This window comes from Rhipicephalus sanguineus, chromosome 5, assembly GCF_013339695.2.
Source record: "Rhipicephalus sanguineus isolate Rsan-2018 chromosome 5, BIME_Rsan_1.4, whole genome shotgun sequence".
NCBI classification, from domain to species: Eukaryota; Metazoa; Arthropoda; class Arachnida; order Ixodida; family Ixodidae; genus Rhipicephalus; species Rhipicephalus sanguineus.
In genome coordinates, this window is record NC_051180.1 from 17136071 (window position 1) to 17163933 (window position 27863).

General features: G+C 44.2%; 1 protein-coding gene across 1 annotated transcript in view; it reads left to right on the top strand.

Moving 5' to 3' along the window:
• Positions 1 to 453: 453 nt before the first annotated feature.
• LOC119393298 (uncharacterized) overlaps positions 454 to 27863 on the top strand; it is a 40435-nt gene continuing 13025 nt past the window's right edge. Inside the window, exon 1 of the mRNA XM_037660239.2 lies at positions 454 to 484. The gene's annotated coding sequence lies outside the window, so the exon portion shown is untranslated. The remainder of the gene's footprint in view (positions 485 to 27863) is intronic.

Sequence of the window (27863 nt, forward strand, 5' to 3'; positions counted from 1 at the left end):
GAGAGATGTTCAAGTTGTCAAACGTTCACATAATTATTGGTTCAGTTAATTACGTTTTCGATACATGTTGCGGATTCGGTATTGGGCTAATTGTGCCCGAGGTGCAGCTACGTTTGTTTCATTCTTCTTTTTTTTTAATTTCGAGAGTTTGCCCAACGGCATACATAGTTAAATATACAGGTAGAGGCCGGCTTCCGCTATATACGTCAACAATGCTCTATGGTGGGGCCCATAGAGCCACAAATCATAATCTGGTGGTCTTGTCGGATGAAGGCCCACTGTTCTCAGGTAGCGCCGCCGTATCTGATTCAGGCCAGGGCATGTCCACAACAGGTGCTTGATTGTAACCGCGGACTCTTCAGTGGTACAGAATGGGCAAGTATCCCCAAATGGTCCATGCAGATGTTGTGGCCAGGCATATGTGACCGACGGAGTAAGTGCCGCCCCCACACGAAGTCTCCGCAACACCACCTCCTCCTGGCGGGTAAGCTTATTGATTTTACATTGCAACAGGCAGAACCGCCGCCCGTCCAATAGATATTACACAAAGTACATTTGTAAGCACTCCAAGTGATTAAACATCGTTACTTTCCACAACAAAAAAGAAAAAGAAAATAATTCAGCACTGAACGGGGCTCTAATGAATGAATGAATGAATGAATGAATGAATGAATGAACTTTAATTGATGTCAGTCCGGCAGTTTCTTTCGGGTGGGGCGGGAAAAGAGGGATTAAAATGTTTTTTTTTTCGGTGAATCTCTGTCCTATTGAGATGCGTCCACACAACTATTCTTTGTTTTCACCGTGACGGTCATTCTGCTGCAGCCAGGAAGTAATGACGCTATTCCATTTCTATGTTATATAAAGCGATATGGGTGATAGATGCTTTAGCTTTGTTACCCGCTGCCATACTTGTTGCTGCAGTGATAGGAACATGTTAGAAGCTGACAATGTTGCTTGGTGATCTTACAACATAATGTTGGCAGGACCTAGCTGAATGCGCAGTAACTCCTCGCAGTATCTTTAGCTTAACATGAGTACCAAATGAAAGCAGATATTTGAAGGTCTAATGAAATCGGGGTTACGAAAAGTCCTGAGCTTAATGTTTGAACAACTCCGACTATTTCGCAAAAGCCACACTTTGTTATAGGCCGACGCTCAGGTGTTATCAATATATGCACAGCCCAATGCAGCTTACGGCTCAAGTGCTCTCAAAACAACGATGTGATCATGAGGGGCGCCGTAGTGGAGGACTCCGGAAATTTCGACCACCTGGGGTTCTTCCAAAGTGCACCTAAATCCACGTACACGGGCCTCAAGCATTTTCGCCTCCATCGAAAACGCGGCCGCCGAAGCCGGGATTTGATCCTGCGAACGTTTCTTGAGAAAAAAAGCTACATTTAAAGGCCTTCTTCCTAGCAAATATTGGAGATGGCGATGTTTCATGGGCGTGCCCGATTTTGCTTTTGTTGTAGACCTTACACGATTTGTTGAGTCTAAGGCAATATTTTCTGCGAAATATACATAAATGACAATCAGCTAAATTTTCTACGTGATTACAACAATAGTGCGAAAAACCTTATCAATTCGACACAATGTCACGATTTCGAGATACTGCGTTGCTTTAGAAAAAAAAACAATGATGTATTTGCTAAATGTATGCAAAAACATATAGTTGGCAAATACGTGTTCTTCATTGAGCAATTCGCATTTTCATGGAAGCGAGATGCTGGATACCCGTGTAGTTAGATTTAGGTGTACGTTAAAGAACCCCAGATAGTCGAAATTTCCAGAGCCCTCCGCTACTGCGTTCCTCATGATCATATCGTAATTCTGGCCCGTTAAACCCCAGCAATTATTATTGTTACTATTCATTGAGAAATGTGTATTTTTCGTCGGAAGGTATACGTCCAATCATTCACATTCTGCAGCAGACATTATGACAGGTCTGCTTCAGGTTGTATGTAGCGAATGGACATGTTTCAGCCTTTGTTTTTATTGAATTGTTGAATAGGAGAGGGTGCCCCCCCCCCCCCGAAAGGAATCAGCTTGGGCCGTATTCTGATGCGATAACTCATGCAGATATCGCCAAAATGTCGCTTTGGTTGAGCGTCTATTGGCTAGTTGAGGAAAGGCGGGCAAGTAGTCGCCTCAGTATGGACACGTGGCATTCTACGTCACGCGAAATGACACCGTTGCCGAAAGTGATAGTCTCAGTATACGAGCCTTTACCGCTTAGCAGACGAAACAAAAATAAAGACAAAAAATTGAGAATATCACAATATATGGTCCTCAGTATGACACTGAAATGCAAGCAGTACCACGGCCGCTGCAGTACAATATAAGAGTATATGAATCGCATAGTTTTGCGCATTGGTTCAGGTAAGATAAACAAGTAAACATGCTCATACATAATGCCAAATTTACGGATGATGTAATGGATAGACAAAAGAGGCGGGGATTGACCGAGGGCTCGTTTGTCTTGTTAGACACAACTTAATGAAACCTACAGAAAATGAAGCCAAGGAAGGGAAAGGGGACATTACTTGCAAGTCTTAACTGTAGTATAGTAATTAGGACATAAATGGAAAGGAATTAAAGTGGGTGAAAAATCAGCTTACCGTAGTCAGAAACCGAACCTACAACCTTCGGATGACGCGGACCTTTATTTCCTTTCCATTTTTGTCATAAATACTATAGACCTACTACAGTAAAAACATACAAGTAATGTCCCCTCCACGTTCCCTGGCTTCATTGTATGTTGGTTTCATTAGGTTGTCTTTCATATAATGGAACGCATGTGATTCTGCAAAACGTAATACACATGATCGTAACATAACATACATGTTTTTTAAAGCACATCTATACTTACAATAATTTATATCAATCATTCAGAATACACTGAACTTAGAATAGCATGTCTATACACGGTCATATGTGACCGCACTTTCGTGCTTCAACGTTATGCAGACGCTCCTAACGACAAAAGTATTTATGTTAATTTTGCCTCTTCATTATTTCGTTATATTGCAAGCTATAATGCTGTCATTCACACCGAGCGGTATCAGCAAAAAATGAGACACGTGCGTGCAAATATGTGTTCCGTTTCTTAGCTAGTACGAAATGGTGGAAGGTATCATTATTCTACTCATGGGCGTCGTGATATAAATTTGTAATTTATGAAAGTGATGCTGAAGCATTCACAATCTTATATTTTAAATTCCACATATTTAATTATTTAAATTAGAAATAAACGCTTTACTACTGCATCGTTAGACGACTTGATGCCCATTAATTTCACCTTCAATGTATTTATTTCGATACAAAAATTAAGCACGCTACCTTATCTGTAGGCAGGCTTCACACCATAAGCCAAAACTGAATTATTTCGTATTGCTTTATTTTACACTATATGTTTCTGGCATTGTTAAACAGTAAACTTCGTGAGAGGTATCCAAAATACATCCGCTATAGTGCAGTGTTTCACAAGGCACAATAACTGCACATGATTCATTCGAAATACGTATTGACAAAAAACAAAATTCTGCTATAGTGGGTGTGTACGCAAGTGAGAAAATTTCAACACGAATTGAATATTATCTACTATCATATTCGATTCGGGAATTCACGCATTCTTCAACGAGATTGAAAATTCGTGTCTTTCGAATACTGCAAGGGGCAAAAGAACAAGAGAGAGAAGATGAAGGCAGGGGGAAGTTGTTTCAGTCTACTATGCAGATAAAAAGATTGATGCAAATGGAGGTTTGCCTAAGTGATTCTGGTGCAAGTGAACGGCTGTGGCTGAGCTGACAACCCTGTTCCTGAATAAACACATAAGGTAGACAAACATATGCTGGAACGTGTGCCCTGTTATGCCGTTATCCTCACTTCTTTGACAAAGAAATTAAAATTTATTTATCAGTAAACAGTTAGCTGCGCCGGCCGTCCTTAAAACGCTGAAATCACGCGAATCGATTCATTAATTAGCCCTATATATTTAGTTTACCGTACGTGTGAGTGACGAATTGTAGTCGTTGAGTTTGCAAACCGTATTCACTTTTAATGTAGTCCGAGGTTGGCTCGGTTTTCGAGATATTCGCCTCTACACTTGCGGCTAAAATGCGTTGTTACAAGATGGCGAGATGGGCTAGTTGGTGAGCATTCATGTTTAAAGTAAAAGCTTTTAAGCGCACGAAAAATGAGTACAGAAGAACTAAGAACTTGACAGGACAGCGCTTCCTGTCAAGTTCTTAGTTCTTCCGTCCGCGTTTTTCTTGCGCTTCAAAGCTTTTGCTTTAAACATAAATGCGTTTTGCTTCCAGTTGCTCTTGTAGAAAAAAATAAGAAAGAAAAAAGCGTAGTCTTGTTTAGTAACAAAAGTAATTGAAACACCAATTTATTTTGTCGCACACTTTTGGAATGAATGTCTCGAAGCTGGCAAAACTTCGAAAGTTCGTTCACATTGGGTACTCCTTGCGAATTTGTCAAATAAATTTCGTCAAGTGCAGAGATGTAATTAATCAGAGAATCATTAGTGAATATAGTTAACTACCTACTAATGAGCGTGATACATTTTTTCAAGTGCAGCGAAATAAATGAAAGAATAATGAATGAATGTATTTAATCACCTTCTAATTAGCTTGCTTTCTAGGAGTTATGAAAATTTCCACCGTCTTTGAAAATTCACTTTTGAAAACGTTTTCTTTTTAATTTAGAAGCCCTACGTCTAAGAATTTTCGAAAATGGTATACCTAAAGCACACGGCATAGTACATGAGTCAATAATCCAAACTAGTTACGCCCTTTAGAGTAAATTATTTATTCAAGCGGTCGAATACATTACGTGCGTTTTGTAACGTTCATAAATCTTCACAGCGTTATATCATGTACGATGCAAATTTTAATTTGTGACTGAATCATAACCTTTGCAGTAAGTTTCAAGTGTTGTGAACTGCGTATTATGGCTGCCCATTCGCATGAAAGAACTTACCGTGGCGCTGGCTTCAGATTTGGTGGAAATGAGGACGACGTCATATCTGATCTGCACGAAACGTTTAAACTTCGGGTTAATTAATTAGCGAACCCTTCAGAGTACGTTCGTCATCGCACCTCTAGAAAGTTTTTGCATAAGTGTTATTCGCATGTTTTTCCAACGTTTTGGGAGAAAGAAATGTGAGACTATAAGTTCTCAATATCAGGAAATGAGCTCCATGTTATACGAGTGGTGTGAAGAGCTTAGAATTGGGATGGAGTTTAAAATGCTAGTAAGTATTGTGTTGCCGACTTTTAATACACGCAATAAATTATTGAATGATGAAAGCAATATGACGTAATGTCATGTCAATAAGAACGATTCGGCAATAATGGGTATGCGGGAAATGTACCTTAAACATCCAAGAAAAAAAAAACTTTATGTAATCAAACGCAAGAAATAAATCAGTTCAGTAGAATAAAACAAAATGAAAAAAAAATACACAATGACATGCTGCATGTACACAAGCGCGCACAATTTCACTTTTCATTAGGAAGAGTTATCAAGGTTTTTAATATTGATATGCTGGTATCTTACCCAATAGCCCAAGAAACTTTTCTGTATAGAAAGGGAGATTATCGAAACGATTATTTGCAGACCTCAAAGCACATCTTTTTGCAGCTCAGACGTCAGACGTCTGAATAGAATGTGCGCCATATTCTTTCACGAAAGGCCAGACCGAAAAACTCAGAGGACCCCTTATGCATTCGCCTAAGACGACTCAAAGGCGAAAATGAATCAGTGCGTCTCGGTCATGATCAGGCAATATATGAATGGTAGGGTTAAATCATGATACTGTTTCTAAACATGCGGTTTAATCATGTGCATGAAGATCGCCTTTATAACACAAAATAATAAAAAGAGTCAGCTTCACTGAAGATTGAGCGGTGGTTCCACATTGTCGCTCAAGTATGTTAAGTTACTTTTCAAGGAATCTTATTTTACGGCATCTCTATCTGTCTTATGTGTGACGTCCCTGTATACCTTAGCAATACACGGCGTCGAGTGCTCCAAACTGGCACTTATCTCAACATTCGTTCTAAATGACCATGCTACGGGCGCTTAGGGGCTTCAGTTCCGATATAGCCAACAACGGCCTCAATATAATATGTAATAATTGTTGGGGTTTTGCGTGCCAAAACCATGATGTGATTATGAGAGACGCCGTAGTGGAGGGCTCCGGAAATCTCGACCACCTAGGGTTTTTTAACGTGCACCTAAATATAAGCACACGGGCATCTAGCATTTTTGCCTACATCGAAAATGCGGCCGCCGCGGCCGGGATTCGATCCCGCGACCTTCCGGTCAGCTGTCGAGTACCATAACCACTAGACCACCGTGGCGGGTCCAACAACGGCATCAACCGAGTGAATTAATAATTTAACTCTCAATTTCGATCATTGAGATCTGCTCTGTAAGTAGCGAACAAATGCTACAGCGTTCGTAATGGCGATACTTAGCGAGTTCTGCATAAAAAGCGTATCTTATATAATAAGCTACACAATGTCATTTCACGCGAAATTTTTAATAGTCTGTCGTACAGATTTAGGTGCAGAATTGCAGGAGTAGGTATACAGTTGAACACTATTAGCTTTAAGCGAATAATCATAAAAGTGAGAATGGAATACTATTCATTCATTCCTGAAGATCTAGTTTTAAGGTGGAAGAACACTTTTCACCCTAGTTTAATTCCGCAGATTTCCGCAGTATTGTTCGTTATTGCAACAATTTCGAAAAAAAAAATATTTTTTTGCGTCCACGACAAAAAAATCACGCTGAAATTTTCCGCAATTTTTTTAAAGAACAGTCAAACTAAATTATCACTGACAGAGGTGGCCGCCTTCGAAGGCACCTAGAAAAAGCAGGTAAAGCTGCTGTGAGACCGGGAGAAAAGGAACAGTAAAATAAAAAGAAAAACTTATAATTAGGTTACTGCAAAAGGTACGCCATGTTTTGGACAGTTAAAAAGAGATAATGCTTAGTTTAATTTGCATGATGTTATAAACGACTTGAGTAGACACCTTCTGCATCACACATGGAAGACATTGCCGTGTTTTGGCGTCACTTTCAGAATAAAGCCGAAGCAGCAGTGGTCTGCTGGCTTTAATACTGCCTCACTGACCAAACAATCGAAATTTTTTCATCCTATTGCTGACAATATATGCAACCTACGTAGCTTAACTATTTATTTGCTATCACGTGCTATTTCTGATCAACAGGTTATTCATGGGCGCGCGCAGGATTCCTCATTGAGGGAGGGGGGCAAAGTTTTTTTGCCAACCCTACCCGCCCCCTCACTGTCTAGTACAAAAGACATTATTCACGATCGATAAAAAAATGAAAACGATGTGATGACGTGCCTCTCACGATGGCCTGCCTTTGGTCCCTGGCTTTCTGGGAGCAAAGAAGCGAAGTAAATGGTTCTAAGAATGCAACATCACGGGTCTTTCGCCCGCCATTATGGTCGAAAACCTGCTTGCCATAACCCTGCTCAAGTGTGCTCATTAAACAATGGTGGGGCAAGTCTGACTCTGTGACGGTATGGGGCAGGCTTTGCAGCCCACCTAAAATGATTAAGAGGAGCGGCAGCCCCCACCCCCCACAAACACACACACTCGTGCGCACGCCCCTGAACAGGTTGTGGGTTGGACACCCGCCTGCGGCTCATCGAGTTGAGAAGGGAGGCTCACGTTATGTAATTGCCCTTGACCGAAATGGTCCCGTGCGCCTCCATATATGACACGATAAAAAACCAGTAAAAAGAAAAAAACTTATCCTTACGGGCACAGAATCGCTAAGTCACTCATTACGAAGCCACGGCCAGCCATAGCAGTATATCACAAACTCCGCGGCGATCGCGCTCACTCTTCGAATATCAGCCTGAAAATTTTTTTCCTCCTCATGCTTTCATCGCGCTTTGGCTAACCGATTGAAATCTCCATTTATCATCTATCGCGCTCGTACATTTCGGCGAAAGGCGCTCGCCGCGGCTTCGATGTAGGCTTACGGCAATCGACTAAAGCGGCCGTTATTTCTCGCATTACAGTGAACCTATAGAGACTATAGGGAAGAGAAGGGGAGGGGAGGTAATAAAAAATATGAAGTAAAGAAGCGTACGCATCCATTGTCTCCAACGGCGGCAGCTCTACTGAGGTACCGCTACGTGCCTTGGTTCCAGACTCACGTTCGGAAAACGTTCGCCAATGTTAAACTGGCGGGAAATGTAATCCAACGAAAGAGAGACAGTAATGCCCCGCGTATAGTAACCGTACTAGGCTACCGGGTCGCACGGGGGTCTTAGTAGCACCTCGCGCGATTGGGGTGAAGGAAATCGCCCCTATTTGCGAATTCAAGCGACGTCACCTTCTGTAGAGAGAAAGGATGTACAGAAAACAAGAGTGGACGAGACCGAAGGAACGGGTAGATACGGTGGCCGAGCCTTTCCGCATTTGGCGACAGATCGCACGCGCAGATTGTCCCGTGCCCGGCATGTCCGGACATGCCCGTCGGATGCCTCCAGGGTGGTACAGTCGAGAGCGGGATCACGCGGCTTCGTTCGTGGCCGGTGGTACCACGGGGATCGATTGCAGTTTCGTTTTTTTTTCAAATCACTTTGAGTGGACGATGAATTACATGGCTGAGATCACAGTGCTTGACACTGAAAAATGAGCTGATGAGACTGGAACTCTTGAGGACGCATTCCGTTTATAACAGAGAGGAATAGAGAGCAGCTCTGAGGGGCGCTTAATATTATTTCCCAATATGTGTAGACTAAAATATATATATGTACAATAGCACTACAAATGAGTGTTCAATAAGAGCGACTGGTGGGCTAGTTGGTACTGCATATCTTATGTTTCAGCGCAAGGAAACACGAGGACGAAAACGAAGACACGAGGACACGTGCGCTACTAACAACTGAGGTTTATTGCACACGGTAACACCATAGATACCAATGTACAAAGAATAGGAAACGAGTGTCAAAACGCCTTTAGTTGAGGCGTTTGAAATTAACAAAAGCACAGGTTGTGTGAGCTGCCCATCGGTTTCGTAGTCTCAAAAAGAGATAGTGTTCCTGTCGCGGTAGTGGTGGCGCTGTTTCTGTAAAACGATGTGTTGGTGCGAAGGTGATTTTGACACCCCTTCCCTCTCTCTTGTAAGTTGGTATTTATGCTGTTACCGTGTACAGTAAACCTCATTAGTAGCGCTGTGTCCTCGTGTATTCCTTTTCGTCCTCGTGTTTCCGTGCGCTGAAACATAAAATAAATGTTCTTTACAATAAGATAAGTTGTTTCACTAGGGCTCTCTAGTGATGAAAGTTGTCGACTAGGGAAGTTTATGCATCTTGTCCTTGTATATTCTGTAAAGAAATTCCCAGATATTATTATCTGTAAAGAAATTGTACAAAATTCATTCAATGAAAAAGAAATGCACATCAGTCGTGATACTGTAAAATGATATGGCTCTCCACGTTGTAGCAGCTGCACCGTAACCATAACTGATATTGTATGACATAATAATTATGAAATGGGTTGGTACAAAGGTAGGTTATCTCTTTGTTATCGGTTGGAGAAGCCGAAGTTACGTGGTGGCGCGGTCACTTAGAATACCTGAAACCACAGTCTTTGAACTGGCGTGAACGCCGTTGTGAGTCGTCGGAAACTAACGATAATGCCATATAATGCTACAGCGCTGCTTGGGCAGTGGCTGCGTTGCCCGTTTTAGCGCGAGAACCTTTGGCGAAGGTGGTCGCTCGACTCAGAAGAATTACAGAAGAAGAAACCCCGTTTGCTCGGTCCAGTTCGACGCGTTCACTTCAGTCCGGTCGATCCTCGGATGCACGCGTGAACCTCCGAAGGACGTCTAGCTTACAGTTCACGCGTCGCATGCGATATCGGTTTCTGGGTGGGCAGGTGACTCCGTTTCTTTGCCTTCTTTTGAACTTGTTCAGTTGTGAAAGCTTTGATTAATGGTCACCCCAACTGACTACGAAGCGCGCGTACTGTGTTCCTAAGAAGGGGACTCCCGCGAATTTCTTGCTTCTCAGGACTGCACCGCGAGCTCTCTAGACGCTTGCCGCTGCTAGCTTGCTCGTCTTCGGTATACCGCTATACAACAAAGCGTGAAGTTGCCTATGACGCACATTCTTCGTGCGTGCGCCAAACCTGAAGCGCCTTGACAGATCCGCCTGTGTTCGCTCGTTGTTTTCGGTCTGCGCATGCGTCGGCGGCGTCACGTACTTGAAATTGTGTAATGAACGGTGGTAGGTGTTGCGCACGTATACCATTCAAGTTCGCCGGGTTGTTGACACTGCGGGGCTCTACAGGTGCCGGCTGCACAAGTGCTAGCTATAGATACGTGACTAGCGGAAGGCACGCGAGTTGTGTTGTAAGGCAAGTGCGGGCGGATTCAGAATTGGTCCGGGCATCGTGAGAGAGCGATCAATTGCTGTAATTGCTAAACGACGGCAGGTTATGAAAGAAAGTAAAATCAAACGAAGAGAGAATTCTTAGTTTGGCCTTCTTAGCGCTCTGCCTAGCTGCGTATTTGTCTTATTACGGGATGCTTGTCAATACGCACTTTGCTCGCAGCCTTGTTGCTTTGAGGTGGCCTGTGTGGGTGACGGTCGGGCGGGACTTGTACACACAATGGTGAAAGGGCGTGAGCACGGCGTCTTCGGCAGGTTGCTCATATCTCGGTGCACCAAAAGCGGCAGCCGTAACTGTATCGAATTACCAGAGCACGCACGCGTCTTGGGGAGCCGTAATTGGGCAGTATGTGACTTCGTTCAGGTGATAAGGAGATCGCTTCGGCTGCCCGGTCAGTGCAAGCGAAATCTATAAGTAAGCGTCTAGCTTGAAAGTGTCGGCTTTACGCGCACCGCTGTATCTATTAAGACAATTTCGGCCGCTATTCTTAGAAAGGGCTTGAATAGCCGCATTATCGCAGTATAGAGAAGGGTGTGAAAGGTGAAGCGAGCAATCTTCAGTTATTTTTGACCCGCTCCATTTGTGAGCCGTTGGCGCGAAGACTGCCAGATGGCGAAAAGGACTCAAACACAAAAAGCCGCCCGTATTAATATTGAAGCAAAACAGGCGGTAACGTTCTATATGAGTTCAGGTTATTGCTTTTAGCTTGCACCTTGTTTCTCAGCTCAAAGTGGCGTGCAAAGGGTGACTTTTGCGTGTGGCAGCTTCAGTTCATGTCCGCTGTGAGGGAAAGACGTTAACAAATGAGCATTTACAGCGTGGTGACGGTCTGTGTGAGGTAACAAACCACCGTCCCTTCCTGCGACAGCTACCTGAAACTGGGCTGGCGGAATTTATTCCACATATACTGTGGGCTCTCACCATATCAGGACACATCTCTGATGCCACATTCTGGAGGGAAATGCGCTTTTTAATGGTCATTTTATTGCGCAGCAATGCTTTTCAATTCGAGCCTGTCATGTTCGTGTCGTAATTTTACAGCGCCATATAATAACGGAATAATGCTTAATATGTCGCAAGCGAGATGAACGGTGTCGAAATCAGATTCCACATATCAATTTAACATGCTGGATATACGAGAAGGCTTCGCATTGGACGTCGTAAGCTGTATAGCGCGTCTCTTGAGTCGAGCAGTCCTCGCGTCGACCTGATTTCCCAACGCGACACCTTCTTCATTTTCTGAAGCACAGCGCCAAGTCAATCTTCACCCGTCCTACCGCGCTTTCGCCACAGCCTGCAAGACCAAAAAGAAACGCGGACAGAATGGCATATAGCGCGGTGGGTCTCTCTTCCCTTAGGGCATGTTTGATTTGGTATCCTGGTTTGGCTGGAGGCGATTAGAATTGCAAAGTGCGATGCTAAACGAGGAATATATAACGTGACTGTACTTCACGCGGAACGCTGCCAAGCGACGCATACTTTTTCGAGTGGCCACAAGCTCTGTTTGTCAGCGTTTGGTTTCGTATCTGCGCGGCAGGCTCCCGTTAATTCGACTCCATTTCACGCTTACGTGTTTCGTGCGCACATATTCATTTTGGCGTACGTATTCGTTGCAATACGGCCACGGCAGTCGCACTCTGCCCTGACATCGAACAGGCAGTGCTTCGACAAAGTTCTGTTTGGTCAGAGCCACTGGCATGCTCATTTTGTCAAGCTGTGACTCGTGCCATGTAATCTGTCTTTCATCTGAAAGTATATTAGAACGCTTCCATGACGTTATCCTGTCACGTTGAACAGTATGTAGTGGTGAGCTTGAGATGTCCTTCAGGCAAGTACTTGAATCCTGTGCTTTCAATAATAATTGTTGGAGTTCAACGTCCCAAAATCAAGATATGATTATGAGGGACGCCGTAGCGGAGGTCTCCGGAAATTTCGACCGTCTGGGGTTCTATAACGTGTTCCTAAATCTAAGAAAACGGTTCTCAAACATTTTCGGCTCCATCGAAAATGCGGCATGCGCGGCCGGGTTTCGATCCCACGACCTCCGAGTCGAGCACCATAACCACGAGGCCACCGTGGCGGGTGAATCCTGTACTTTCGGATCGTAGCCTAGAAAATCGACTAATATGCAGAGAAGGGGACTGTGCTCAGAGCCCGCACATTCGCCTGTACTTTGGCGGTATTCTGAGAAGTTTGCGAACACGGATGACTTGAACAGCGGTAAATTCAATTTCGGCAGTACAGCCATATTTTCTGTACAAGTCTTACGCAGATTATACTCGACACTATTCGTACGTCTTCGAATACAGTAAATTTCCTTGCCCAGTGTTATGAACGGAGGCCACATTTATTTTTTTTTTTTGGCACCACACTTTGACTTCTGACTGCTGGTGTATACAATGTAACACTCACTCACTCACTCACTCACTCACTCACTCACTCACTCACTCACTCACTCACTCACTCACTCACTCACTCACTCACTCACTCACTCACTCACTCACTCACTCACTCACTCACTCACTCACTCACTCACTCACTCACTCACTCACTCACTCACTCACTCACTCACTCACTCACTCACTCACTCACTCACTCACTCACTCACTCACTCACTCACTCACTCACTCACTCACTCACTCACTCACTCACTCACTCACTCACTCACTCACTCACTCACTCACTCACTCACTCACTCACTCACTCACTCACTCACTCACTCACTCACTCACTCACTCACTCACTCACTCACTGAATGAATGAATGAATGAATGAATGAATGAATGAATGAATGAATGAATGAATGAATGAATGTAATCTGAACGTGCCTACTTAGCTACCACATGCTTGACCTTCTGCCCAAGTGTATGCTCTGTCGGTTTATGCTACGTTTTATACTTGTCTGAGATACATAGTTAACTAGTAAATAAAGCGTACCTAAAGTTTATTAATGTGCATCATATATTAACGTACACTGTACACACAGTATTCTACGGCGCACACAAGCGTAGACCATCTATCGAGACATGATAAATTGACGTGTATGCCGAAATACAGTTAAAACACAGACACATGAGAATATTCACCCTCTCTCTTTCTCAGCAGGGCTTTTTTCCCAACGACGGTTATGATGCGAACGCCGCACGACACGACTCAGTCTGCACCGCTCGGAGGCAGGGCAGGGTTAATGGCGACGAGTGCTCCATCTTTGACCTCTGACCTTGGTCCAGTGTACTAACCGCCGTGCTATAACAAACCACGGCACGCACTGCTCGTCTGACCTTGAAAGCGAGAAGTGCGAGGTTCTTCTTTTCTTGCCTGGATCGTCCGCTCCATACGGCATACGGTTTAAAGAAAACCTTTTATAAGAAGCCAACGAGTTAATCGTCTTGGCGTGCTACGTGCGACATTGGATATTAATGGTCCGACTCCGAACAGTTCTTTATTAATATGAATTACTCAGTGTGAAGTCGCCTTGCTCTAGCAAGGCTTTGTTACTGCGCTATCTCGACTTTACATCTCTTTGCTGAGCGACTTTCAAACTGTATTTTCGCTTTTAATATGCCTTGCCCTGACGTAAGTTTAGTCGTCGTCGTGTTTAAACTCCCCCTTTGTCAGATAAGATTTTCAATTAAACTTGCTGGTATGTATGTCTTGCCTTTAAATAAATAATAATTACGTTGAATAAAAATTATACATCCCCCCTTCTCTTTCTCTCCATTTCTGGACGACACGCTTGCTGTGATGATTTTCATAACGAAGCAATACGACATTTCGTCATCAAGTTTAAAAGGCTGCCGGTATTGTTGAGCTACTGAACGTATGACGGGTTATGTGTGTCGTCACAAGACCACCAGGAAATGATTTCGCTTCTTTGTGTGATCACAGAGAACTTTCATGCATCCCTGAATGTCTCGTTATTCTGCATATGAATAGTGATACTCAAGCATGACGGGGTTAGCCACTATAGAATATACAACCATAGAAGAGCCTTACTATTGTGAGCATGCGATTGCTGCAGTGCGCATAGCTCTATGCGCAAAGGCGAACAGCGTGCTTGTGGTGGAGTTAGTGGAGAGAGAGAGAGAGAGAGAGAGAGAGAGAGAGGTGTCTCTGCACTATCTTTCTTGAGCATACTAAATTACCGTGCTCAGTTAAAATGAATCAGATCTTCTTTATGCGGATCGAGTCCTAGATTACGCGGGTACGTTTTGAGTTGTAAAACCCCGCTATTTCGACAAATTCCCTTGCGGGGAAGGAAGCGTTCGCAGCAGCAACCTATAGAGTGAACCTTCGCATGCGGGTCAGAGTTGTGAAACTAGCGCCTTGCGTAGCGACCGAAGATCGTCTTCGTCCTCCTCACCTTGGAAACACACGGGACAAACGCTGGACATTGTTCCCTGCTGCGAGAAACGGGAAACCTGATACGAGTAACCTTGATTGAGCCCATGCGACGGGACGTACAGTCGCCATTTCCACACTAATGCATATGTCGTACGTGAGTTATCTTGCCTTTATTTAATTTTTCTTTTTAGTTCGGTCTTCTTCGACCGCGTCAGTTTCGGAGATCCGCCAAGCGTTGGGCCTGATTTCTTCGCCCGATCACGACTCGCGCACTGGCATTAACATGGTCGAGGGATCGCCGCGGCAGCGACTCGTTGCGCATATAATGGGTCGCTCTTGGACTGCGCGCTCGCCATCTCCTGTGCTGTACGGCCCTGGTCTCTTCTTCCTCCTATGCTACGCTGGGTGGTAATTGGGGGCGTACACGCGCCAAACGAACTGTGAAAGCAATTAGGCTATCGTTCAATGAGTTCGTGTACAGCGCGACGCGTGTCCGCCTTTGCGCAGTCTCTGATGTTAGCCAGTGTTACGATGACCACGGGGTAACGTTCGAGTCTGTTAAAGCGAGTGGACGGTCTTGCAGTACAGCAGAAGCGCAAATATATTCCTTTCTTCGCGCATTCGTTCATGTTGTGTACCACTAGGGCATTCAACTGGCCGGGTTGGAAAGCCTGCTGTGTTACACGGACAACGGGTTGAGGCTTAATAACGTGTTTGTTGCTTTATGACTTACAGCAGCTGATTCTATTACTCAAGATACTATCAAGAATTCGGAGAATATAGCCAGACGGGCACAGACTACAGCAAACATGCTTCGCTGCATAGCACAGCGTCATCGAGAAGATGCCGCCTTGCATACTACTCTACAAGGAGAGACACCCTTCTGCCTGCACTGTTAGTGAGCATATAACAAATTAGTAAGAGTTACGTTATCTGCTTTTATGGGAGATTATACTGTATCGTGACGATTAACTCAGCTCTGTTAACTGAAAAAACAAAACGTGGTGCAAAGGACGCATGTGTAGTTCGGAGGTGTTGGTTAACATCGTATAATTAGCAGTTTTGTAAAAGGAAGTATTGATATGAGACCGATGCACGTGCAAATAGCGCACATGGGCGACAAAGTCTGGGCGACAAACAAGCCGTAAAATTCTTTGAATTTTGTATTTCTGAACACCGTGAGTTCTGGCGACCTTTCGCGTTCTTTTTTTTTTATTAAATGTGTTTAAGCAGAGGTTGGTGCATACGGCTACGGCTACTCTTCCTCTCTTGCGTAATAATTTGCGTCATGAAGTTATCAACAACAATAAAGTGATGTAAAATTCACGCACGAAAAATGTCCATTACTTTTGCATTCTATCTTCTTGCGAGTTAAACAGATTGCTTTTAAGTACTAAACGCTTTCGCGCTCTGGCTGCACGTGGTCGCGCTCTCATCGAAAATTTAATACGAGAAGAGGAGAAAACCCTCGCAGTTACGAAATTTCAAGTACGCACGGGCTGAATCGAGTCCCGACTAGCTGGTTCTCGCAACTTGTTTCGTTCCCACGTGCGAGCAGATGTGCGCTGAAATAATAACCTAGACTGCTATACAGACAAAGCTCGAAACGTAAGCGTTTTTTTTTATCATGCTTTCTTTTTACGTGTTACTTTCCCCACTTTTTGTCTGGCCAATTTTGCCGCAGGCGGCACTGTATGTTTCAGCTACGCAACCTTTTCCAAATCTACAACTAATTTCCGGCCACTTAGAGGTTAAACGGAAAGCATTTTAGTTGTGCGATGAGCATAAATCAGGTCAAATTTACGCGCTCAAGCAACGAGGTACGACGTACGTGTTGGGAAGAAGCGAGAAATCATGTCATTCAGGGCTTCTTTTTCTATTTGCGTGACTTTTTCTTTTGCTTTATTTTTCTAACTTTTATGCTAATACCTTTACTTCTTTCTCTTTTTTTCTGCGCGATCCCGCTTCTAGGCGGGGGGCCTCTGGTTGCATCGGCTGAGCAACGTGTCGTCCATATTGGCGACCACACGAGAGTGACTGTGACACCGCCATTAATTTCAGCGCGCCCTGTGTAACCTGCTACGTTCGATTCTGCCAGTTTCCGCGTCTCTGTTACCGTCGTTCATCTGAGCGCGTGTGTACGTGTCATGAGCACGTGAGCGTGTGTGCGTGACTCTGGTGCATGCGCGTGAGCGTGAGTGTATGGGTTTCGTTGGCGTAGCCTTTCGTTTTCCGCAAGAACGACTGAGAAAATGTAAATATCCGACACTTTCCTTTACGATAACGAAACGCGAATGTTAAGTCTGACGTTTATTAAACGGTGGAAATTTCCTGCATAAGGTTCGTTACCGCTTCAGCTAATTTTCTTCATGCGAAAGAACAGGCGAGATAGGAAAGGCAGAGACGTTAACCAGTTTAGAAAGACAGCTATGCTACCCTACACTGGGGAAAGGGAGTTTGAAAGTTAAAGGCAGAGAGAAAGAGAGAGAGAAAGAGCTTACAAGGGCCTGTAGCATGGTTGCAGCACCTCAACGGTATGCCAACTTGATCAGCAGTCGAAGCGCATTGCGAAATCTGGATACCTTGGAACAAGTTCGTGTATGCATTCATAACATCCCGAAATTCAGCGTACCATTTTTAATGAGACAGACGCAGGTTCTTTCTTTCTTTTTTTCTTTCTTTCTTTCTTTCTTTCTTTCTTTCTTTCTTTCTTTCTTTCTTTCTTTCTTTCTTTCTTTCTTTCTTTCTTTCTTTCTTTCTTTCTTTCTTTCTTTCTTTCTTTCTTTCTTTCTTTCTTTCTTTCTTTCTTTCTTTCTACCTCCTCGCCTCTCCCCCATTGTTGCGGGTAGCAAATCAGCTTTAGCCTGCTCCCTCTCTTTGCCTCTTTCTTTCCTTCTCCTTCTCTCTGTGCAACAGGCCTAAAGTAACAGCAAGAAGTATTGGCGTTGGTAAGCGAAAGGGTCGAGCGATTCGTGCGGGACAGAATGTGCGCAAACACCGGGCATAAAGGGTACGCTGCGCTTTCTTGTGCTTATCTATTATGCAGGCGCCGAGGTCTTACACATTTCTAAACCATAAGCGTACCAGCGACCGCACTTCCCACAAGGCCTCAGGTGTGTCTACATAATATCGGGACTGGCTGCGAGTTCTCTGGCCCGAAAACTTTTGTGACAAACACATCTTCTAGGAAACAGCGCTACAAGAAGGCCCCCCGTAAAAGTCTGCGTTGTACGAGTACTATTTTGTAACAAAAGCTGGACAGGTTTGTTGTGAGTTGACATTTTCGTTCTTGCAGACTTAGTTTCATTATAGCTAGCTCTGGTCTGTCCTGAAATGATGCTTTAAGCGAAGCGAGCGTACCGGGCTTGCTTATCTGTGCGCTCCTCCACGCGTGATTGGTCTTGCGCAGCTCTCTCACTCGTACTTGCGCAAGTAAACCTACGCGGGGGGCCATAAACTTCTAATACGAGCGCATATGCCGGGCTTTCGGGTTCACGGCATTTAGTCAAACGCTTTTTCTTATTTGGTCTTCTTTAGAGAGCGAGCGTCCGTAATCGCGGATGTCACGGCTATTGGCGCGTATGCCAGGTCGATTTCACAACGCAATTGAAAGAGAGAGGTTGACATAGAAGGTCGAGCCAATACAGAACCTTTAAGAGCTGGATGGTTGGTTGAAAACCGCATTAAACTACAGACATTTCCATTGGAAAGAGGGAGCGCTTCCTTTCTGTACTTTTGCACGGGAGTATCAAAGGCTGACGTCACGGCCTCGGAAGTGTACTTTTGGGAGTTCACGCACACTTACAACAGCCCAGAGGTCCCTATGATGGCGCCCAAGGAGACCTCATTAAAAAAATTGGGGCAGCTACGTACTAGTGCTGCGAAGACTGAAGAAGCAGCGGATCTGGTGGCGTTGCCTTCCTCCTTTCCTTCCTCCTCACAATCACTTTCCTTTCCCGCCCCTTGCTATACTATACTATACAAGACTACGTATGCTTTGCCCTCTCACCATCACTTCCCTTTCCCACCCCTTGCTACGCTATACTAAACATGGCTATGCTTGCTCTCTCTTTTTTCGATCGCTGTTTTATGTCTGTTTCTTTCTATCTCTTTCTCTCTCCGTCTATCTCTTTCTCTGTATTTCTATCGCTTTTATCCTCTTTCTTTTCTTTCGAAACACATCACATGCACGTAGGGGGTAAGCACGATCAAGCATTTTCTAGAATTTACGAGTTATTTATCAATTACTCATTGGCTATCGATTGGTTATCACAACGCATCGGTCTTCTGGGCCAGGCTAGGCTCATCCAAGCATTTTTTATTATGCATTGGCTATTCATCGATCATCGATTAGATATTGATTGGTTATCGATTGGCTATCACTAGGCTTTAACCATGTGCGCATTTGGGTCATGCTAAGCACATTCACACATTTTTATAATTTATTAGTTATTGATTGATTATCGATGAGCTATTGGTTGGCTATTGATTGGTTATCGATTGGCTATCACTGGGCGTTGGCCTGTATTTGGTTCAAGTTAAGCACATTCAAGCATTTTGTAGAATTTATTAGTTATTGATCGATTATAGATTAGCTATTGATTGGTTATCGATTGGCAGTCACTAAGCATCAATGGCTATGCTAGGAGCTGCTTGGCACATATCCGCTTTCAATGGCGCTTACCGGCCGAGTTTTTGCGAACGCCGGCGACGCAGAACGAAAAGCTTAAACAACTAAGCTGTTAAAGGTGCATAAGTGCTGTCGAGAAAACTATGCCGTGTAATGAGCACACAAGTATAGAAACGCTTCCTATACCATGCGGAGCGCTGAAGAATCGTTCCGTAGTTCTCTGTTTGTGGAATTTGTTCAAATTGCTGTCTTCCCGTTGACTATGTCATCCAGTCCTCAATATGGGTAAGCAAAAAGAAAGGTTACCATATTGCAATCCTTCGCGTGCGCCTATATCGATACGTGGCTGACCTGCGTTTGTGAGCACCAGAGAACTGTTGCCATTGCATGTGTTAACTTCTCGCACCCGGTCTATAAATTCTTCTCGCGTTTATGTCGCGTGTTCCAGGTCTCAGTGTTGCGTGTTGCATCCGAGACACGAGACCCCATGACCTAGCTCCCACTTTCCCCTTCCCTTACTATTTAATGAAGCTGCTTACTCCTGTAGTCTAAGAGATAATTTAAGCTCATTAAATTTTTCCATTCGGAATTAAAGAAACTATATGTGTTTGAACTGTGCACATTTACTCTGTGCATCATATAGGCAGGAAGAGCGTCGTTGGGATTCTTGAATACTATTTGGATCAACCACCGTCTGTAACAAAGCTCTTCCACTGGTTCGCCAACTTCACTGCACACAAAATCTCAAAAGGACTCTGAGGGTCCAGCATGATCATGATAGGCAAGAATCGTATTGCATTTTATATAAACGGATCTGCGCATGTGCGTATGCTTATCACACAACCTCGGCATTGCGCGCACGTGTGTGCCGAGGTTGTTGAATAAACTGTTGACAGCAGCGCTTTTTCCGTGCATAACCTTCTTTTGTGCCATGTCGTTTTTGCGTTCTAAAACTTTGTGAATATTGTTTTCCCACATTCGCTTCTTTCCCTCCCTTCCCCCTTCCCCCAGTGCAGGTCAAACAACGTAGTTCAGCCCAGGTTAACCTCCCACCTGTATTTCATCCGTGTCTCTCTCTCTGTAATTTTTTTTTTTTTTGCGAAATCTCTTCAATGTATATATACATCGTGCACACTACACTGCAGGTACACCTTGCTTCAAATGTTGAATAATAATAATAAAAAAAGAATTCAAAAGCGTCATGACAAGGCCAGCAGGAGTAAGGAAAATAATGTAGTTAATTTCTGACAGAAAGAAATGAGATCTGTTGCGATTCGTGGAATACAATTAAACCGGAGAAAATATAACAAGATTTGACTTTTGTCAAGTGCACGGTGCTGAGGTGTCAGGTGGCGCTCATTCTATAGAAAATCTAGTTATGTCGCAGTTTTTCCCGTTCGCATTTCTCGGTAAACGAAAGACTAGGACGTCGTCCTTTCGCCAGTAGCAGAGTGATAAAAACATTTCGCCGTCAAAACAGCGAGGTCTCGTGTAACACTCGGCTCGTCCTTAAACACGGACGCAAGGTGCACGCGGCGATCTCCTTCATCTGTGTTCTCAGTCATTGTGTTCGTAATGGATGACCAGCGAGCAGCCGTGACCGGCCCGGTATAGTCGTCGGGCGTGTTTGAAGACCCGGCGTACGGTGGATTGCGACCTTGCACGAGGATCTGTAGCTGCACGATTTCGGGGAAACGTTGCCGCAGCGCGGTGCCGCACACGTATTGCGTTGCCGAGGTTATTGCACGCCATGGTGTGATGAGGCTGCCGGTGAAAACAACTCCGAAAAGGGTCTGCTGCTCGAGAAAGTGGCAGCAGCGTATAGGCTGCAGTCTGACACATTATGTATCACTGACACGAACGCGTTGCAGTTGCATAGAGAAACTTCCCGGCAGGATGCAATGGTTAGTTATACCCTAGCTTGATGCGGCTGAGTTAGGTTGTGCCGAGTTAAACGCGTGGTCTAAAAAGAAAACAGCCGAGCATTTATATTTGAATTCGGAGAATGCTGAGGCCTCTGAGGGTGATTACTCTACGCAGTCTCCTTCTGTGCACAACGAAAAACCATTGAATGGGGCGAAACACTTTCACCGTATTTGTGCGTAGGGTGACGCTCTATATTGCCGCAGAAGTGACGTCATGCATCGCTGGCATGAACATCTCTAGTTGGGTAATGGGAAGGGCGTGCAGGCGCCCTTCGCATTGCACAATATATATATATATATATATATATATATATATATATATATATATATATATATATATATATATATATATATATATATATATATATATATATATATATATATATATATAATACAACGGAGGCGTTGTCAACAGTGATATAAATATTTAATTCCCAACAGTTTCGGGAGGGGTCCTCCCTTCTTCGGGGGATGAGTTAAAACTGATGTCGAAGTTCGGTCTTGCTTCTTGCCGCGTCGCTCTCTCGCCTTCAAGGACATTTGAGAGAGTGGGGGAGATAGATTACGAGAAAAAGAAAGAAAAGGGGAAAAAAAAAGAAAAAACGAAAAAAAAACGAAAAAAAAAGAAGAGAGAAGAACACCGACGAAGTCAGAAAACGAGGCGAGGAAAAAGAAAAAAAAAAACAACGCTAACTGTGTATGGCATGAAGTCGTGGAAGGTGTTTCTCGGTTCGCGTCGGGCGCAGGGCCACCCAAAATTGTTGCCGCGGAGGGCAGAATGAGGCACCTGAGGGAAGCGTCCCCTTAATGGGTCGGCATACCGCCTTTCATCTTCACCCGCTCCCTGTGAATAGGCTCCAAGTGGTGGAGGAGCGTAAGCACTTTACATTGTACAAGTAGTGAAAAACATGAACAAAAAATAAGCAAAAAAAAAAAACAAAAAAAGGGGAGAAAAGAAAAGCAAGAAAGTAAACGACACTGCACTCGTACGAGCCAGTCAAGAAACAGGCATGGTCCCAATTATGATTCCGTGTTGCCAAATTCATTTTGGCTTATCTCTCGGAGGCAGGAGAGTCTTCCAGGGTCCTCATTGATGCCGGCTGTTAATGTTCTAAATTTAAAGATAAAATATGCCTCACGTTGTTCGCGCGCGCGCGTGTTTTGGAAACCGGACTGTAAAAGAGTTACGCTGATATTTTCAAAGCTGTGGTTCAAAGCTGTGGTTATATATATATATATATATATATATATATATATATATATATATATATATATATATATATATATATATATATATATATATATATATATATATATATATATATATATATATATAATCCTGTTAGCCAGACTGTAAATATAAAATACGGTCGTGAGAGACAAGTCATTCTCTTGATCCACTGGAATAATTTCCCTGTTTAATCTAATGCTATAATCTCCTCCCGTATAAAGTGCTATTTTGGCTTGCGCAGCATGCTTAAATAGCAGAAAGTGCCACTGGTCGGGCGCTGGCATTTTACGTGCGGTATAATGCAAGACCGCTGAATTCATGTGCCCGCAGGAGCACTACATGAACCATTACAGTATACCGTAATGCGCAGTATACACGGCTCTTGCTGCGCAAACAAACCATAATTTTCAGCAAGTTTCTGACGTCACTCTGTGAGAGGTGCGAAGTGACTTGAAGCTTTGCGCTTGTATAAGATACTTCAGGTGCAAAAGAAAAAAAAGCTGTTTCGACGAGCGCTAATTTTCATAATGAATTCCTTTGTCTTAAAACTTATTTTGTATGTGCAGTTGCTCTTATATGTGCACCAGTAAATATGTATTTACATGTATATATACTGGCTGTTAATGAGGTTAAAACAATCTTTGGAATATTTGTGCACCGTTATGCAGGTATGTGAACATAGTGTGCTATATCCATGTTATTGTAGATCGAGTTTTATGCGGCAAATGTAAGCATTATTTTAGTTGATCATCTTCTGAAACAAAAAAAAAACAATAAGACGAAGAGACGAATAGATAGATTGATTGATTGATTGAATGAATGAATGAATGAATGAATGAATGAATGAATGAATGAATGAATGAATGAATGAATGAATGAATGAATGAATGTGCTTCAACATTTCTGTAAGCACATACTCGAAGGATTGCCGATAGAAGCATGTTTGTAAAGCGTTTTTATTTGCACAAATTTCTGGTAGATGTGGTGCTCACACGTGAAGTTGGCGGTTAAGCGCTAATACATGCCAAGGGGTTAGAGTTCCCGAATAGTTTCCACTGTGTGGAATAAAATGTGATGGCGTGTCATATTTTGCATTTTGGTTGTGCGGACGCAACCTCTGTAGGTTAAGCGGGAGGGGGAGCAACAGTTTCTTCGGCTAGCCGGCGTTACATGTCAAAACCAGTGATTAACAAAATACGAACGCTGGAAGCCTCACCACGTAGCCAGCGTTTTATCAGGGTCGTCTTGATAACTTCCAATTTATAGGTACGAACAATAACGGTTGCTTGTTTGTCTCGACATGACGCACGGCTTACGAAGATAAATAGCGAAAGTAATTAACGGCGAAGCAGTAAATGAAGATTTAGTCCAGTGCCAGCTTTTAGACTCGGGGATTTGTCTTCGTTAGGACGAAGCCAAAATGAGCGAGCAATCATTGTTTCGTATTCTCATAGATTCAAACGTGTTCTTTTTTTCCTGTTTATCGGCTTCGTCCTTGTTTCGCAGCTCCAACTTCCGCGCAAGCTGCTTCTGTGTACACTTTGCGTTCGCATATTGTATGCAATTAGGCTGACCTGCCCTCGTCATTGATTAACTTTCGCGTCCATTAACAGCGTGTGGGAGAAAGTGCATCGTCACGAATATCGCCACGGAAGCGCGCTTCGGCAAGTGGCCTCCCCTCGACTACTACGTCGTGCTCACGGGCGGCAAGTTCGGTAGGGCGCAGCGATCGTCCCTTCTTGCCTGGCCTCCAGTTCCGCTCGCTTCGAGAGGCAGCAGGCCCGCCGTCGAGTCGATCTTGGGAAATGCGTGCGGACCGAGATTTATGGAGACGCGCTTGAAACCCGACTGACCCACGACCCGCGTCTCCCAACGCGGAGGCCGCTTCAGCGGGTGCAGTGGCGGCAGCGGAGTGGGAACGGCTATGGCGACCACACTCGAGGATCGCTGGATGCTCTGCCGACGCTGCGTTTTCTTCGCGCGTCGCGGGCGTACCAGGGTGCAGGCAACTGCTTTCGCTGTGTTTTCTGTGGGACGTTGTTGGTCCTGGCCGGGCCTTCTGCGTGACGCGTCTTTTGCAAGAGGGAGGGATACGGGGAGTGGAAAGAATACGGGGTGGTGATTGGGACAGCGTATTTTGCAAAAGGAAGTGACAGACAGAGAAAATAAAAAAAAAACAACAAGAAAGAAACAGAGAATACTAAGTCGGATGCGAAGAAGTTTAAGTTTGATTTTGCAGGCGACACTTGCAGACCCGACTAAGTTTGAAGTGACCGTAACTCAAATATATGCGTGACAGAGCGAAGTAAACGCTGTACGAAGACTCTTGCGGCATATGTAGCGACACGTGTAGTTCCAGTGCACAGGCAAGTAAGGTGAAACGATGCTCGGTGTTTCAACTTGCTTCATGTCGTTGCCCCAAACCATGTTCATGATCAAACATGTGAATCAAAGTAAGAAAAATGCCTTCTCGTTTGGTTCAAGCTCCGGAACGACAACTTGTACAAGTTACTTTAGTCCACGGCGACTATATATTGTGTGCTCTGCGCGTTAAGAAAAAAATGAAGAAAACTTAGTTTGTTTCGTTGGAGTTAAGCTTTTTGCATCTGGGATTTAACATCGTTGTTAAACGGTCACTTTCGATCCCGATCAGGCCCGATTGCGATAGAATTTCTTGTTCATGGCTGGTTTCTTCACGCAAGCTGCAGAAGAGAGGCAATCACTGTTGAGAAGTTTGATCAAGTATCGGGCTTAACCGCGATCGGCAATGCACTGTGCGACATTTGTATAAATGTTGTGCTTAGCGCGCACCCCTTGCCTCTCGGCAACCACATTTAGACGGCGAATTCATAAAAGAAACATGCATTCGCTTGGAAATAAAGAAAGTGGACAGCCCTCGTAGAAGCTGTGTCACGAAGCTCTTCCTGACGTGTGTCTTCACTCGTTCAGCAACCCACGCGCAAGTCCCGCGTGCGTGGCAGCTGAGAAAACACTGTCTGCAGACCAGCTACACTGCTTCGAAAACACGTTTCATCGTACGTCATGCTGTAGGGCTCGCAACCCGCGACACTAATGCCACGTCGGTAAGTTACGGTCACTTTCGTCTTCCTTCCGCAACAACAAACGAAGCAACGCTGGGTCAACGAACATGGCTGCTTCAACGCTCACACGAAGCATTTCTCCCTCACCGCAATACGATCGGACAAGGATGTGTTCATGTGCTCCGAACGATTTCTTTCTTGTGTTCGCATTGCTGTTCCTGATAAAGGGGATGCACTCAAATAAGAATTTCTTGTAAACGATTGTTACCTACCCAAATTAGGAAGGACAACACCAAGAAAGACACACAATCGACCTCGAACTTTATTTTGTATATCATTTTGTGTTCTCCTTTTTGCTAATTTTGCGCAATAACTATCGTTTACAGGAAGGAAGGAAGGAAGGAAGGAAGGAAGGAAGGAAGGAAGGAAGGAAGGAAGGAAGGAAGAAACAAGCGGAAAGACAGGGAGGTTAGCCAGTTCTTAGACCGGCTGGCTACAATGTGCTGGGGGAAGGAGTAAGGGGGATAAAATATGATAGAAGAGAGATGTTTACAGGAATACACCAACTAGCCCCTCGAGACGCTTTAAATAAGGTTAATTTCATATAGATGAAAAATGTGTTCATTAAAAGGACACAAAAGAAAAAGTTTTTTTTTTTGACATTAGTAGGTTTCACTTTCACAGTACGAAAAAATCCTTGCAGCAAAAGGACGCCTGCTGAGCGAGAAAACACACAAAAAGAAAATGCAGGTGGTGACGCCACCTTGAAGTGTCCTCACCAGCTCGTTGTAGCGCCATAGATTTCGACGGCGTCTACGAGGGCCTACATAGCTATTAATGGGTAAAAGTGATGCGCACTGTCCTGTGAGGGTGTCAGGCTTAACGTACCAAGCTTCCGGAAATTTCGATGACCCAATTTCGTTGACCCCCTTTTAACTATACGCGAAGACATTGGAGAGGTGGAGCACCTCTGAAGTTACTTGTAGATGAAGAACGTATACTACAGGGACTACTGTATTCAGACGACGCGGCTAACATTTTTTTCGAGAGTGGGTGGAGTGGGGGACATCATGTAGTGGCGTGGTTGAGAGTGCGGAGAGCGGGGTACAAGTCCAAGTCCTAGCTTGTCATTGATACATGGCAGTGCTGCTAGGATACTTTCGCGAGGATACTACTCACATCGGAATCGTGCATATTCGCTGACTAAGGCTACGAGCGCCAAGCCATAGCCGGCGATCAGTATTGTGCCGTGACTGAACACGTCCGAGAGCTCGATGGCCTTGAAGTGGCTATGCTTCATCTTGGGTCGTACGGGTTGGTCTTGGCGTTCCCACTTGAGAAAGTGACCAGACTCGACGAGGCGCCTTGAGCTGCAGATGACACAAAGAAATATGACCAGTTCATGATGAGGTCCCTATCAGGGAACGTCATTCAGCTGTGTTCAAGTGACTCTGTATAAGTTTGCATATGCTACCGTTCACATAGGCGTGCGCAGAGTTGTTCTTTAGGGGGAGCTAAGTTTCACCGAGGCCCCACTCGGCCGTTGGTTTAGTCCAAAAGAAAACAAGCCTGGCAATGGGCGCAAAAATGCCTTGAAATAACGAGGCGTAAGAAAAAGAGTTGGATAACGAGTGACAACGTATTTCTGTGTTCTGGACCCAGGAGTATGCACAATCGTGAAACTCATTGTTGGTTTTAACTTTTAATCGCTTCCTTTTCCTAAAGCCGCGACGGAATGATTGGTCACCATTATCATCGTCAAGGTGATCATATCTGCCATTATGCAGTGGGCAGCATGTACGTGAGATATCTAACAAGAAGCAGGCGCACGTTTAGTATGGCAGATACTGCTGTACGCGGCCTTTTAGTGGTATCCCTGCAAATGAACGTGTGGGTACGCTGTCATGAACGAAGCAAAGACAAGCTCACCGCCCTCAAGCTACTTAGTTCCCGCTCCGAAAAAAAAGAAAGAAAACGATAACCAACTTAAATATCGTCTATCATCATAACCGCATAATAAATAGACAAATCACGGCTGCTTGTCTTCGTCGACGTTGTGCTCAAAATCCTGCTTTCTCAAGGGGTTGGATCGCAGATAAACGTATATTAACTCAAAAGATTTCGTTTACACATGCAGTATTTACACATGCAGTTACACATGCAGTTTACACATGCACACGCAGAAAAATACTGGGTGTTCAAAGTTAAGCTTTGTGGTTTTGTTAAAATTCA